Genomic DNA, 15,525 nt, shown 5'->3' on the forward strand with positions numbered 1-15,525 from the left:
AAGAAAAATCATAAGCAAGCTTTCAGGACGAGACTCCGCCGCCACGAGGCGGAACCTTGGCGGAACCAATCTAGGGCTCCGGCAGAGCTGTTCTGCCGGGGACACTTCCCTCCGGGAGGGGGAAATCATCGCCATCGTCATCACCAACGCTCCTCTCATCGGGAGAGGGAAATCTCCATCAACATCTTCACCAGCACCATCTCCTCTCAAACCCTAGTTCATCTCTTGCATCCAATTCTTGTCTCCATGTCTGGGATTGGTACCTGTAGGTTGCTAGTAGTGTTGATTACTCCTTGTAGTTGATGCTAGTTGGTTTATCTGGTGGAAGATCATATGTTCAGATCCTTTATGCATATTAATACCCCTCTGATTATGAACATGAATATGCTTTGTGAGTAGTTACATTTGTTCCTGAGGACATGGGAGAAGTCTTGCTATTAGTAGTCATGTGAATTTGGTATTCGTTCGATATTCTGATGAGATGTATGTTGTTTATCCTCTAGTGGTGTTATGTGAACGTCGACTACATAACACTTCACCATTATTTGGGCCTAGAGGAAGGCATTGGGAAGTAATAAGTAGATGATGGGTTGCTAGAGTGACAGAAGCTTAAACCCTAGTTTATGCGTTGCTTCGTAAGGGGCTGATTTGGATCCATATGTTTCATGCTATGGTTAGGTTTACCTTAATACTTTTGTTGTAGTTGCGGATGCTTACAATAGAGGTTAATCATAAGTGGGATTCTTGTCCAAGTAAGGGCAGCACCCAAGCACCAGTCCACCCACATATCAAATTATCAAAGTACCGAACGCGAATCATACGAACGTGATGAAAACTAGCTTGACGATAATTCCCATGTGTCCTCGGGAGCGCTTTCCTCTATATAAGAGTTTGTCCAGGCATGTCCTTTGCTACAAAAAGGATTGGGCCACCTTGCTGCACTTTATTTACTTTTGTTACTTGTTGCTCGTTACAAATTATCCTATCACAAAACTATCTGTTACCTATTATTTCAGTGCTTGCAGAGAATACCTTGCTGAAAACTGCTTATCATTTCCTTCTGCTCCTCGTTGGGTTCGACACTCTTACTTATCGAAAGGACTACGATAGATCCCCTATACTTGTGGGTCATCAAGCCTGCATCCAAGCGCCAGAAGGGCGGCAAGTCCAATTGGCTGCCTGCTTTCTCGTATGAGCAGACTCTTGATGCGCCCTGCAAGTTCCATAGTGGCGCGAAGCCGTCCAACCACACCACTCGGAAGTGCCATTGGTTCACCAGCATCGCCAAGGGTGATGGCCTTCTGCCTCCTCCGCCTGCTGGGCAGCCGCCTCCTCCTCCCCCCCAGCAGCCCGTGGTTCGACCAGTCGGAGCCATACAAGACGAGTATCCTGAAGAGCACGGAGCTTATGTCATGTTCACCAGCGTGGCCGACGACAAGCACAGCAGACGGCAGCGACAGCAAGCAGTGGATGCGGTGGCATCAGAGACCCCCCGAGTTGATGCACTAGTCTGAGAAGCCCATCAGCTGGAGCAGAGCCGACCACCTGGAAGTAATGCCCAATCCCAGCTCTTATGCCCTGGTTCTGGATGCCACCTTTGCCACAGATAGGCGAGCTGCTCGCTTTTCCCGAGTTCTGATAGATGGCGACAGCAGCATCAACATCCTGTACAAGGATACCATGGAGAAGTTAGGAATCAAACAAAGGCAGCTTCAGCCCAGCCGGACCGTATTCCATGGCATAGTTCCTGGCCTTTCCTGCTCACCAATCGGCAAGATCCAGATAGACGTCCTCTTTGGAGACAAATATCACTTCCGCCGAGAACCAGTCTGGTTTGAGGTGGTGGACCTTGAGAGCCCATACCATGCACTGCTTGGTCGGCCTGCTCTGGCCAAGTTCATGGTGGTCACCCACTGTGCTTACCTCAAGATGAAGATGCCGAGTTCCAAGGGAATTCTGACCATAGCAGGGGATTACAAGAAGTCGTCTGCTTGCGCAGCAGATAGCAGCCGGCTGGCTGAGTCCTTTGTGATCGCGGCCGAGAAGCGGCTCCTTGACCGAGTTGTGGCGATGGCAGGCAAGCAGCCGGAGATGTCACCGAACCCCAAGGAGTCGGAAGCCGAGGGCTCGTTCAAGCCGGCCAAAGAGACAAAGAAGATAACCTTGGACCCAGAGCACCCGGAGAGGTACGCTGTCATAGGTGCAAACCTTGACAACAAATAGGAAGGCGAGCTCGTCGATTTCCTCCGTGAGAATCGGGACATCTTTGCATGGTCACCTAAAGACATGCTGGGTGTTCCGACAGATTTCGCCGAGCACAAGTTACATGTCCGATCTGATGCCAAGCCAGTCAGGCAGCCCTTGCGCCGCCTGTCAGAAGAGAAGAGAAGAGTCATTGGAGAAGAGATAGCCCGGCTGCTGGCAGCCGGCTTCATCATGGAAGTGTTCTTTCCCGAATGGCTGGCCAACCCAGTCCTTGTGCTGAAGAAAAACAAGCAGTGGTGCATGTGTATTGATTACACCAGCTTCAACAAAGCCTGCCCCAAGGACCCATTTTCTTTGCCAAGAATTGACCAAGTGATAGACTCCACAGCCGGATGTGAGCTGTTAAGTTTTTTGGACGCATACTCAGGGTATCACCAGATCAAGCTGAACCCGGCCGACAGGCTGAAGACCGCCTTCATCACACCATTTGGAGCCTTCTACTACTTCACCATGACGTTCGGCTTGAGGAATGCCGGCACCACGTTTCCACGTTGCATGCAGAAGTGCCTCCTCAAGCAACTCGGCAGGAACGCCCACGTTTATGTGGACGATGTTGTGGTGAAGACGGAGAAGCGTGGAACGCTGCTAGAAGACCTCAAGGAGACCTTTGAGAACTTGCGCCGATTTCAAATCAAGCTCAACCCAGAGAAATGCGTCTTTGGAGTACCAGCCGGCCAGCTTCTTGGCTTCCTGGTCTCAGAGCGCGGCATAGAGTGCAATCCTGTGAAGATCAAGGCCATCGAGAGGATGGAAGTACCCACCCGACTGCTCGACGTGCAAAAGTTCACTGGCTGCTTGGCATCCATCAGCCGCTTCATTAGTCTGCTGGGCGAGAAGGCTCTTCCCCTGTACCAGCTCATGAAGAAGACCACTTTTTTCGAGTGGAACGACAAGGCAGACGAAGCTTTTCTCCAACTCAAGAACATGTTGACTACTACACCTGTCCTGGCGGCTCCGACTCCTAAGGAGCACATGCTCCTCTACATCGCCGCCACCAGCCGAGTGGTCAGCACAGTCATAGTGGTAGAACGCAAGGAGGAAGGCAAGGCACTACCAGTCCAGAGACCGGTGTATTACCTGAGTGAAGTACTGTCAGCCTCCAAGAAAAACTACCCCCACTATCAGAAGATGTGCTACGGCGTGCACTTCGCCGCCAAGAAATTGAAGCTGTATTTTCAAGAGCATTCGATCACTGTTGTCTGCACAACGCCACTAGTCGAGATCATTGGAAGCCGAGATGCTTCAGGCCGAGTGGCCAAATGGGCCATAGATTTGCCCCCCTACACCATCTACTACCAGCCTCGCACCGCCATCAAGTCACAAGCACTGGCCGACTTCCTCGTCGATTGGGCCGAGACCCAGTACCTACCGCCAGCGCCGGACTCCACCCATTGGCGGATGCACTTTGATGGTTCCAAGATGTGCACCGGTTTAGGAGCCGGCATCGTCCTCACCTCTCCCAAAGGCGACAAGCTCAGATATGTGCTGCAAATTCACTTTGCCGCCTCCAACAACGTCGCTGAATACGAGGCACTCATTCACGGGCTCCGGCTTGCCAAGGAACTCGGCATTCGCTGGATCCTGGGATATGGTGACTCTGACTTGGTGGTCCAGCAGTCGTCGGGCGACTGGGACGCCAAAGATGCAAACATGGCGAGCTACCGCTTCCTCGTACAGCAACTCAGTGGATACTTTGAAGGATGCGAGTTTCTCCATGTGCCAAGGAATGACAATGAGCAAGCAGATGCCTTGGCATGAATCGGCTCCACCCGTCAAGCAATACCAACCGGCGTCGCCCTACAACGCCTCCTCAAGCCGTCTGTCAAGCCATCGCCAGTGTCGGATTCCATCTTCGTGCCGGCCCCCCTGAAGCAGTCGGATCCGACTTGAGAGCTCCAGCAGCCGGCACGGGTATTCCGGCAGGCAGCCCGGGAGCCGCGACAGTCGCACCCGGCCCGGGGACTTCAGAACCCGGCCCGGGAACTACAGCGGTCAGCCCGGGGACTTCAGAACCCGGCCCGGGGACTGCAGCAGTTGGCCCGGGGACTTCATGGACCCAGCAAGCGGTAGCCGACTCCAAACCGCCGCCTCCCGGCCCAACCGCCCTCATGCAAGTTGCAGCCCTGGCAGTCGAAGAAATTGCAGCACCTTCATGGGCCCATCCCATCCTCAACTTCCTGGTAAACAAAGAGCGGCCGACTGATGAGATCTCGGCCCGGCAAGTGCAACGCCGGGCGGCAGCATACACTATAGTCAACACAGAGCTTGTGAGGTGCAGTGTCACTGGTGTCTACCAGCGCAGCGTAGAGCCAGAGCAAGGCCAAGCAGTCCTCAAAGATATCCATCAAGGCGAGTGTGGTCACCACGCGGCTTCAAGAGCACTAGTGGCCAAAGCTTTTTGCCACAGTTTTTCTGGCCGACTGCCTTAGAAGACGCCAAAGACTTGGTCCAGAAATGCAAAGGGTGCCAGAAGTTCCGCTCCAAGCCACATCAGCCAGCTTCTGCACTCAAGACTATCCCCATTGCCTGGCCCTTTGCTGTCTGGGGCCTGGACATGGTGGGACCTTTCAAAACAGCGTGAGGTGGCATGACTCATCTGCTTGTTGCGGTGGACAAGTTCACCAAGTGGAAAGAAGCAAAACCAATCAAGAAGCTGAATGGTCCGACTGCTGTGACCTTCATCTCCGACATCACCATCCGGTATGGCATACCACACAGCATCATCACCGACAATGGCACGAACTTTGCCAAAGGTGCCTTGGCCCGTTTCTGCGCGACGCAGGGCATCCGACTGGACTTAGCGTCCATTACCCATCCGCAACCAAACGGCCAAGTAGAGGAAGCGAACGGCCTCATCTTGTCCGGCATCAAGCCCTGACTGGTCGAGCCTCTGGAGTGCTCGGCCGGCTGTTGGCTCGATGAGCTGCTGACCGTGCTCTGGAGCCTGCGCACAACTCCAAACAAGTCAACCGGCTTCACGCCCTTCTTCGTCGTCTACGGTGCCGAAGCCGTCATCCCAACGGACATAGAATTCGACTCCCCTCGAGTCACCATGTACAATGAAGAGGAGGCAGAAGAAGCACGTCAAGACGACGTCGATCTGCTGGAAGAGGGCTGGCTGTTGGCACTCAGCCGGTCCAGCATCTACCAGCAGAGCCTGCGCCGATACTATAACCGGAAGGTCAAGCCGAGATCTTTCCAAGAGGGAGACCTTGTGCTTCGGTTGATCCAGCGAATAGCCGGCCAGCACAAGCTCTCAGCGCCTTGGGGAGGCCCCTTCATCATCAGAAAGTGTTGGGCAACGACTCCTACTACCCGATCGACGCTCAGAAGCCTCGAGCGCGCAAGAGGGATGACTCCGGCAAGGAGACGGAGCGGCCATGGAATGCAAATCTCCTCCGAAGATTTTACAGTTGATGCAGTATGTACCACGCTACCTTTTGCATTAAAGTACGAAGACTCCGGGTCCCCCGAAAAGAGCTCGGGGACTGCCCTCTTTTATCTATATGATAAGAATTATGCCTATGAATGTGTCATTTTCTTTATGCCGCTTGGCACCAGGTCCGACTAGTCGGCCCGGGGACTTGCCGCCTTGCACTATGAAATGCTTCCTGCAGCCGGACAAGTAATGTGTTGGCACTTAAGCTGTCTCCTGCCAAAGCCGCAGCTCGCAGGGCGACTGTCTGGTGGGCAGGAGTAAGGCAGAAAGGGTGCCCACATGAAAAATGGCTAAGGACCCAAAGCATGTGCTTAGTTCAAGCCGGCTTCCCGCCTCTACGACCGGCTGTTGAGCAGCCGGCCGGCCGGCTTCTACTTAACTTGCTAAAAGACTCCAAAACGGCTAAGTACTTGCCTTCCCGAAAGTAGCTAAGTATTTGACCCAGCCACAGTCCACAGAGCGGCTGTTTGGCTGACAAGACGGCAACTAAGGGAGGGCGGCAAAGGGAAAAGCCAAAAGAGCAGAAAGCAAGGAAAGATAGAACTCGAAAAAATATTTTACATAGCAAAAGGCCCTTGGCCGATATTCAACGGAAGTTTGAGATACACCCCGCGGGTGGAATTGTGCAAAATTAACAAGTTCGTCGAGACTGATTGGCAAGTAAAGCAAAAGATAAACTAGTGGCCTAGAGGGCGGCAGACGGGTTCGGTGGGTCAAAGGAGTCGGTTGCGCCGGTTGGTGGAGCAGCAGGCTGGTCAGTCTCCGCTTGATCGCCTCCAGTGGTAGCCGGCTCGCTTGGGCGCGGCTCGTTGCTGGAGGCGCGGTCGAGCTGAGGCTGGCCGTCCGCTCCGACCTCTGGCGCCTCCTCTTCGCCTTCCTCCTCCTTGCCTTCTTCCTCGCCGCTGGAGCCGATCACCTCGGCCGAGTCCTCGCCGTCCTCCGGGTTCAGCCCGAACCATTCTAGCGGCGCCTCGGCGCCGTTCTCAACCCGCTCCGGGACGAAGACACTGGTGTCGGTGTACTCGACGATTGCCTCCGCGCGCTTGACGAGGTCATCTTCCACGACCGCCAACTCTTCCTGAGCCTCCAGCCGGAACGTGGCCAGCTGGGCTAGAGTTAGCCCAGGGTACCACACTTTAACGAATTCGAAGGCTCGACGCGCTCCAATCCGGGCCGAGGAGCCCTTCCAGGCCTCAAGACGGCCGGCCGCCACCTCCAGCCAGTCGAAAGTCCGACTGGGAGTGCGCGGTGCCGGCATGTCCGGCCACAGGGCTGCTATTGCCTGGGCGCCCACACGCTGAAGACGGTGCAACATCCGGTGAGCCAGCCGAAGACGGGCCTCGATGCTCAAGAGCTACTCGCTAAGGGTTCGGGGGGCGTCGGCGGCGATCTGTGCGCCTTCTGCCCTCCGTCCTTCGCGATCAGCCTCAATGGCCTGATTGGCGGTGTCCGAGTGGCCGAGGAAGAAGTCTGCCAAGACAGAAAGCAAAGAGCCAAAGTTAGAGACAAGAGGCCGGCTCGACCAGCAGCCGGCAGGTCAAAGAAGGAAAAAGAGGGAAGCTCACCATCGGCTATGTCCTCGATCTCGTGAAAGCCGGAAGTCAGCATCGCCTCCTTGTCGGTCCAGGCGGAGCGTTCGATCGCGAACACAGCAAGGAGGCTGGTCTCTTTGTCCTCCGCCTCCTTCTGGGCGTTCTTGAGAAGCTCTGCCTGTTCCGCCAGTTGCGCGACAAGCCGGTCACGCTCTTCAGCAAGCTTGCCGCACTCCTCCTCCTTAGCGCGCAGCGCAGTGTTGGCTTCACCCAGTTGCTGCTGCAAGGCGGCGTTGGCCTCTACAGAAGAAAAGAAGAAGGGAAAGGTGTCAGTTGCCAACAGAGAAGAGGTAAAGTCGCCGGGGAGATCCGGCCCGATTGCTCATCAGTCGGCCCGAATCTCTGGGACTACAGCCCGCGGGTGCGCCTGCATGCCCCCGCGGAGAAAGGAGTCGTCAAAATCGACAGAAAGAGGAACAGTTGTCGGGGAGATCTGGCCCGACTGCTCAGGGGACTGCAGCCCGCGGGTGTGCTAGCGCGCCTCCGCAGAGAAAGAAGAGGACTTACTTCGGCTCTCCGACAAGTCGGCAGCGCGTTGATCTAGCTCCTGGACCTTGGAGTTGAAAGCGGCAGCACGAAGGTTATGATAATCCTGCAGCAAGGATATCAGCACTCAGAGCCTGCCAATTAAAGTTCCGAGCCGCCTGCTCAGCAGCCGGCCCGAAACTCGGGGACTACACCCAGTGGGTGCGCTGACGCGCCCCCACGAAGCAAATACAAGAATTCAAAACGAAGAAGAAAGAAGCGTACCCGGATGGCCTCTCGCGATGCCAGGAATGTCTTGTTACAGTGCTTGATGGCGTCGGCCTCGGCGCGGAGTTTGGCTTGAACATCCAGTATAGCCTTGTTCAGAGGGCCCGTCCTGCCTCCCCGCACCCACCCAGTGGGCGCGGCGCTGGTCGCCTCAGTGTCTGGGATTGAGGAGCTCGCGGTGCCAATCTCCAGCGGGCGCGGCGCCTAGGCCGCCTTTGCAAGTCGGCGGCGCGTCGGTGTGCCGACCTCAAGAGTCGGGCCCGTCGCCACCTCGTTCCCAGGTGGCGGCACCGGCAGGTCCGCCGGCTGCTCGCCTTGCGCGCTCCCGGACGGCGGCGGTGGAGGCACGATCACGTCCGGCATGGAGACGTCGCGGCCGTCCCTCTCCATGAGCGGGTGCTCGTCGCCGGCTTCCCCAGTCCGCGCCACAAACTCCGGAGGTGGCAGCGCAGAGTTTAGGGGAGTGATGAATATCGCCGACTGGCGGTGCGCGGCCTCCTCGGCCTGCTTCTTCGCCGCGTCGGCTGCCTCGGCCTCCGCCAGTTCTTCAGGGTGGCGGCCTCCGCCTTCTCCGCTTCCGCCTTCTCCAGGTGGGCGGCTTCCTGTTCCTCGCGCGCTTCTCGCGCGTTTCGCTCCGTCGCCTCCCTGAGGTCAGCGGCCGGATCGATCCGTCGAGTGGTGGAGGAAGTCTCCGCCGACCCCACGATGGAGGCGGCGGCCGACTTCTCAAGAGAAAGCGGAGCTCTAGATCGAAGGAAACAAAGTAAAGAAACTCAGATAGAATCAACAAGGAAAAAATGAAGGTGCGAGAGGAAGGCAGTACTTACGCAGAAACCAGCTGCGGCTCCTTCACCGCCTTGCGGAAGCGGATGGCCTTCGCGGCCGCTTCATCCCGCTTGGTTGCCGCGGCCGAGCCCTTGGGCTTCTTTGGCTGGCTGCCGAACAAGCTCGGGGCGGCCCTGCGTTTCTTCGCGCCACTTTGGGCGTCCGGCGCGGCAGACGAGCTCGTGCCCGACTGGCCGGAACCTGGCTGGTGGCGCGGGGCGACTTCCCCCACATCGTCATCGGGCCAGTCCTCGAGGCTGGCTCCGAGCCTCGAGCCGCCTGCTTCGCCGCCTCCTCCCTCGGCGTCATCCTCCAAGGCCGCCGCCCCCAAGTCGGGGTCGTCGACATCGCTCGCCGCTCGGTCGGGGAGGAATTGGTGCTCCGGCCCCGCGGCACCAGCTGCCGGCTGGAGGAGGGGGCTCTGTTCAAAGGCCGATTGGTCAGGTCGGACAGGCCGATCTCGGCAACAAAAAGGATAGAGAAAAAGAAAGATGACTTACCATAGGCGGGGGGTCGGCGCGTGAATATGGCTCCTTGCCAAACCGCCACTCCTCCGTGAGCTCGCAGTTCGCAAGATAGTTCACCATGTGAGCTACCTCTGCGTGAGGCATCTCCTTGGTTCATAGCCGGCTTGGGTGCCGATGCCCGCTCATTTGGCAGATCATGTGAGGGCGGCTCTGGAGTGGGAGCACCCAGCGCACCACGAAGGCGGATAGCAAGTCGGGCCCGGCCAGGCCCTCCGACTGTGTCAGCACTCGGAGCCGCACGATGGCGGCGGCTCTAGAAGGCGACAGCGTCTTGGCCCGGTACAACCAGTTGGGCTGCCTCCCAGCTGGCGGGCCGGCTTCGTAAGCTGGCAAGTTGACCCAGTCACCCTCCGGGAAGACGCTCTTCACGTCACATCTTCACCGACTTAATCAGCGAGATGGGAGGGAACGGATTTTCGGCCGCCGGCCTCCACACTGCGATGAACGCGCCGCATTGAGTCGGCACGCCCGCAACGAGGGTGCCGAGCTTGATGTAGAAGAACTCCCCCCAAAGCTCGATGGTGGGGAGGACGCCGAGGAAGCCTTCGCACAAGGTGACGAAGGCGGACAGCAGCACCACCGTGTTCGGGGTGAGGTGGTGCGGCTGAAGACCGTAGAATTCGAGGAAGGACCGGAAGAAGTTGCTCGCCGGCAGGCCGAGGCCGCGCAGGTAGTGTGAGCGGAAGACGACCCGCTCGCCCTCCTTCGGCGCCGGTGAGATCTCCCTCTTCAGTGTGAGGCGGACCTTCACGTAATCTTTGTTGGGCAGCCGCCGCGTCTGGCGGAGGAAGTCGATGTTGTCGTCGTGAACTTCGGAGCCGTCCCATGCTCTGGTGCGTGCCATGGGGGGCGTGGGATTGGAGGATGAGCTCATCGGAGACGAACAACCGCAGCGCTCAACGTGGCTTGGAGGCGCTATGGCAAGAGGAAGAAGAAGGATGAAAGAATGGGGAGGAGGGACGCTCCCCCTCCTCCCCCTACTTATAGGCCTACGGGCTGCGAAGCCGAGGGGGCGATCGTGGGATTTACTACGCCCATGACCCCACGCCCCCACGTTTATCGCGCGAGTTACTGCGCAGTAACTCCGCGGGAAACTCAATCGCCCACATCGGCCGCAGCGGATCCACTCGCCTGCCGAGGCATGGTAGTGGCGGGCCCCGCTAGCAGGCGTGTCCCATCGCGAGCGTGGGTTGGCAGACTGGCCCGGCCACTCGGCGCCACGTGACATGCCCACAACGGGCGGTGGCCCAGAGGCTTAGCTAGCACGCCACTTGGTTCCCGCCGCCGCGTTCGAAGTTTGGATAACTCAGGCTGGACGAGGCCGACTCCAGCCAGTCGGCCCGGCGGAAGTCGGAAGAAGCTCCACCTTAAGCACTTGGAGAAAGAAACTGCCGAGGCTCCTCGGCTGCTCAGCCGTGGCGCCTCACCAGCTTCGGGGACTACTATCGGAGTAATGGGCCACGGGTAGGCTAACCCGAGACCCAGAACCTCTCAAGACATCGGGGTTCCCAACCTGTTAGAACTAGACCGACCCATAGAGAAAGGAGAGAGCTAGCCTTTCCATCTCCTACCTCTAGCATACAGCTCGAGGAGCACCATTGTACTCACTATTGCCTTAGTGATCATGCGGAGACCCCGCAGAGCAGGACTAGGGGTGTTATCTCCAAGGAGAGCCCCGAACCTGGGTAAAGTGCGCCGACGTTCGTGTCTACCCCTCATCCCGCTTCCAGGCACCGGTGACGTTCTACTCGCTCCCACCATGATAAGCCATCCATTGGCATATGTCGCACCCGACCCCCGACACGGCTGATGAACCTGCTTGGCGTGGAACTAGCAGGCCTCGCATTTCCTCACCAGCTCAGTCGCATCGTTGAGTGCCGTGGGTCAGTAGAATCCGCTGCGAAACACCTTGCTGACGAGGGTCCACGACAACGAGTGGTGCCCGCAGTCTCCGCCGTGTATGTCGGCTAGCAGCTCTCTTCCTTGCTCCCTGGAGATGCAACGTAGGGAAAAGTCATTTGGCCGCTTCCTGTATAACTCACCGTCCCGGATGCAGGATGTCGTGGCTTGTCGGGCCACACGCTCCATGTCCTCCTCATCTTCCGGCAGCGTTCCTTGCGTCAGGTATTCCTTGAATTCCTTGATCCAGCATCCCTCCTGAGGTTCGAGCGCCAAGAGCAAGCGCGCTCCCGAGGTCGGGCCGCAGGCCAGGGCTCCTGAAACAGGCGGTTAAGGGAGCTCCTCACGAGGCAGTGCTGTTCTTGAGAGCGGTAGCGTTGCTGATGGCTTGAAGAGCCGCTCCTCAAAGATGCCAAGTTCTTGAGGTAGCCGCTTGGATGGTCTTGTGGCGATGTCGTCGGCTTCCTTGTTGGTGCCGCGGGGCACATGGTGTAACTCCAGACCTGAGAACTGCTACTCCATCTTTTGCACCTCCTCGAGGTATGCCTCCATGTGCTCGTCCTTTGGCTCATAAACCTTGTTGGAGAAGTTGACGAGGAGCTATGAGTCGCCCTTGATGGTGAGACGCCTCACCCCCAGGGTCACCGCAGCCCTGAGGCCAGCTATGAGGCCTTCGTACTCTGCTATGTTGTTGGAGACCTTATCGCCCTGCTGGAAGCAGAGCTGCACGACATAGTAGAGCTTGTCCTGGGTGGGTGAGATGAGCACCGCTCCAGCCCCCGCGCCCTGGCGTGAGAATGCGCCGTCGAAGTACATGACCCAGCCGTCCGGCGCTTCGTTTCCTGGAGATAGGGATAAGTCCTCGCCTGCCTCGAGCTCTGGGGCGTCGGTCCATTCAGCCACGAAGTCTGCGAGCATAGCCCCCTTGATGACCCTGGTTGTGCTGAACTCCAAATCAAACACTTGCAGCTCGATGTTCCATTCAGCGACTCGCCCGGCAGCATTGGGGCTCCTGAGCACTCTTTCCAGCGGGTAAGCTAAGACGACCTTGATGGGGTGACCCTGGAAGTAGTGCCGCAGCTTGCGTGAGGCCACCAGGAGCGCGAGCAGGATCTTCTGAGGCATGGGGTACCGTGCCATCGCATCCCGCAGCATTGTGCTGACGAAGTACACCGGGTGCTCGACGAGGGCGAGAGAGCCGACGGAACCCTCAGCTCCCGGGGGTTGAGGTATCTCTTCGGGGTCTTCGGCTTCAGGGACTTGGTGGTCTGCCGAAGCAGCCGCTGCTTCTGGAGCTTCGCCTTGGTGCCGCGCCGCTCTGTCCGGCCCGGTGGTTCCACTTGAAGTGCCCTTGACCTGACGCTCTTCTCCGAGGGCCACCAGAGCTGCGCTGGTGGAGTGGGGAGTGGCAGATAGGTAGAGCACCAAGGGCTCGAGGGGTCGAGGCGCCACCATCACTGGCGGGCTGGTCAGGTATCTCTTGAGGTCTTGAAACGCTTGGTCGGCTTCCGGAGTCCACTCAAATGGGCCCTTTTCTTCATCAGCTTGAAGAATGGCAGGGCACGCTCTCCCAGCTTGGAAATAAAGCAGCCCAACGCCATCACACGACTAGTAAGCTTCTGCATCTCCTTGAGGGTCTGCGGCGGGCTCATGTCTTCGATTGCCTTGACCTTTTCTGGGTTCGCCTCGATCCCCCAGTGGGATACGAGGAAACCCAGCAGTTTGCTGGAAGGGACACCAAACATGCACTTCTTCGGGTTGGGTGCAAGTTCACCTGGCGTAGGCTCACGAAAGTCTCCTCTAGGTCTTGGATCAAGGTTCCTGCCTCCCGAGACTTCACCACAATGTGGTCGACGTAGTCCTCCGCGTTTCTCCCGAGCTGCCGCCCTAAGGCGATGTGCATCAACCGCTGAAAGGTCGCGCCCGCGTTGCGTAGTCCAAAAGGCATGCAAGTATAGCAGTACACCCCACACGGGGTCAGGAAGGTGGTCTTCTCCACATCTTCTACCGCCATCTTGATCTGGTAGTAGCCCGAGAACACATCCAAGAAGCACAGCAAATCGCACTCGGCGGTGGAGTCGACGATCTGGTCAATGCGTGGAAGCGGGAACGGATCTTGGGGGCAGGCTTTGTTGAGGTTGGCGAAGTCGACACACATGCGCTCCTTCCCGCCTTTCTTCGGCACAACAACGGGGTTTGCCAGCCACTCGGGGTACCGAACTTCGCGAATGGCACCCGCCGCCTCCAGCTTGCGGGTTTCCTGGACGATGAAGGCCTGCTTCTCCGCGGACTGTCGTCTCGCCTGCTGCTTCACCGGGCATATGTTGGGGCATACCCTTAAGTGATGCCGAATCACCTCTCTCTGGACTCCCACCAGCTGCTTGGGTTCCCACGCGAATATCTCCTTGTTTGCGTGCAAGAACTTCACCAACTCTTCCTCTTGGTCTGGGTCGAGGTCGGCACCCACGGTAAAGGTGGCTCCCGAGGTCCCGTCCTCATCGACCGACACCTGCTTGGTTTCTGCTTTGTCTTGGGTGAACAACTGCTTCTCCTTGGCTGGCGCGGCTCCCTTGGCCTCGGAGGCACCCATGCCGGCGGGCTGCGCTAGGGGTGGGCATAAAAACCGACCAACTGAATGCCGAACCGAAACCAAAACCGAAAAAACCATATTTTCGGTTTTTGCTGCTGGTACAGTAAAATTCGGTTTTCACTTATGATAACTGAAATAAAATCGCTCGGTTCGGTATGGAACAGTATAACCGAAACACAAAGCGAATCTCTCGCACGCCACGCATCTCGCTAAGCGCCACCGCTCGCCTCACGGCCACGCCCGCGTACCTGGCCGCACAAGGCAGCACAACACCCCACATGCGAGCTAAGCCTTTTGCTTCTAGGGCATGGGCCTTCTACTTAAATTACATGGCCCAAACGAAATAGCTAATAGTACTTCTGTGCGCTGGTGGAGTCTGCAGCGACTTTCTTTAGTCCCACATCGGCTAGGTACTCTCAATGGGATAATATACTGGGTTATATAAAAGGGTGGAGGTTCCAAGAGGCGTTGGATCACTGCTGCGTTGCAACTTAAAATCAACAAGGTAAATGTTCGGTTTTACTGAAACCGAACCGAATTAAACGGTTAACCGAATTTTCGGTTATCTGTTTTTTATTGTTATTTTCGGTTTCTCCTTTTGTAAACCGAATTTGAAAATAAACCGAACAGTATAAACCGAATTTTCGGTTTCTATCGAATGCCCACCCCTAGGCTGCGCCGCCGTGGCGGTCTTGAAAGCAAGCTTGAGCGCCAGCAGAGCCTCCTTGCTGTCCACCTTGACGGTGAGGACGCCCTTGCTCCCCGGCATCTTCATGAGGTTGTAAGCTGGATGGGTTGCTGCCATGAACTGGGCCAGAGCTGGGTACCCGAGGATGGCGTTCTACGGGAGGCCGATGCGGGCGATGTCGAAGTCGACCAGCTCGGTGCGGTAGTTGTCGCGCGTGCCGAAGGTGACAGGAAGACGGATCTGTCCCAGGGAGTGGGCGGTGCCACCGCCAACTCTTGAGAACAACTTGCTGAGGCGGAGCCGCTCGAGCGGTACGTGAAGAATGCTGAAGGCCTCCACGGAAAGCACGTTGAGGCCTGCGCCGCCGTCGATGAGGGTCTTGGTGACGGCCACATTGCAGATGGTGGACGTGCAAAGCATTGGGAGCATACCCGAGCCGGCGGTGGTGATGGGGTGGTCCGCTGAGTCGAAGGTAAGGTCGGCCTCAGGCGCGACCTAGCCCGGGGGAACCCCCGACCGCTTGGAGGCCACGCCGATCTGGCGAAGGAACGGCTTGATGTGACGATCCGAGCGTGGCGCCTGCGAGCCACCGAGGAGGGTCGCAACTGCGTGGGGTGCCGGTGCCGCGAAGCGTGCGATGAAGAGACCGCGCAGCTCCTCCCAAGATGCCACCGTGGATCCGGGGACGTTGAGCAGCCAGGCGCGCGGTGCACCTGCGAGGGCAATGGGCAGCCAGTTGGCCATGACCTTGTCGTCGCCCCCGGCCTTAAAGACAGCCTCCTCGTACGCCAGCAGGAAAGCCGACGGGTCCGCCACGCTGTCGTAGCACGGCGGCATCTCCGGCTCTAACTTGGCGGCCACTGCACCTGCCGTAGGGCGGGGGCCAAGGCTCGGAGCCCCTGGCCCCATGATCGATATCAGTCGTCGGAGCCGGGAGCGAGACGCCT

This window comes from Aegilops tauschii, chromosome 7 (genome assembly GCF_002575655.3).
Source record: "Aegilops tauschii subsp. strangulata cultivar AL8/78 chromosome 7, Aet v6.0, whole genome shotgun sequence".
Lineage (NCBI taxonomy): Eukaryota > Viridiplantae > Streptophyta > Magnoliopsida > Poales > Poaceae > Aegilops > Aegilops tauschii.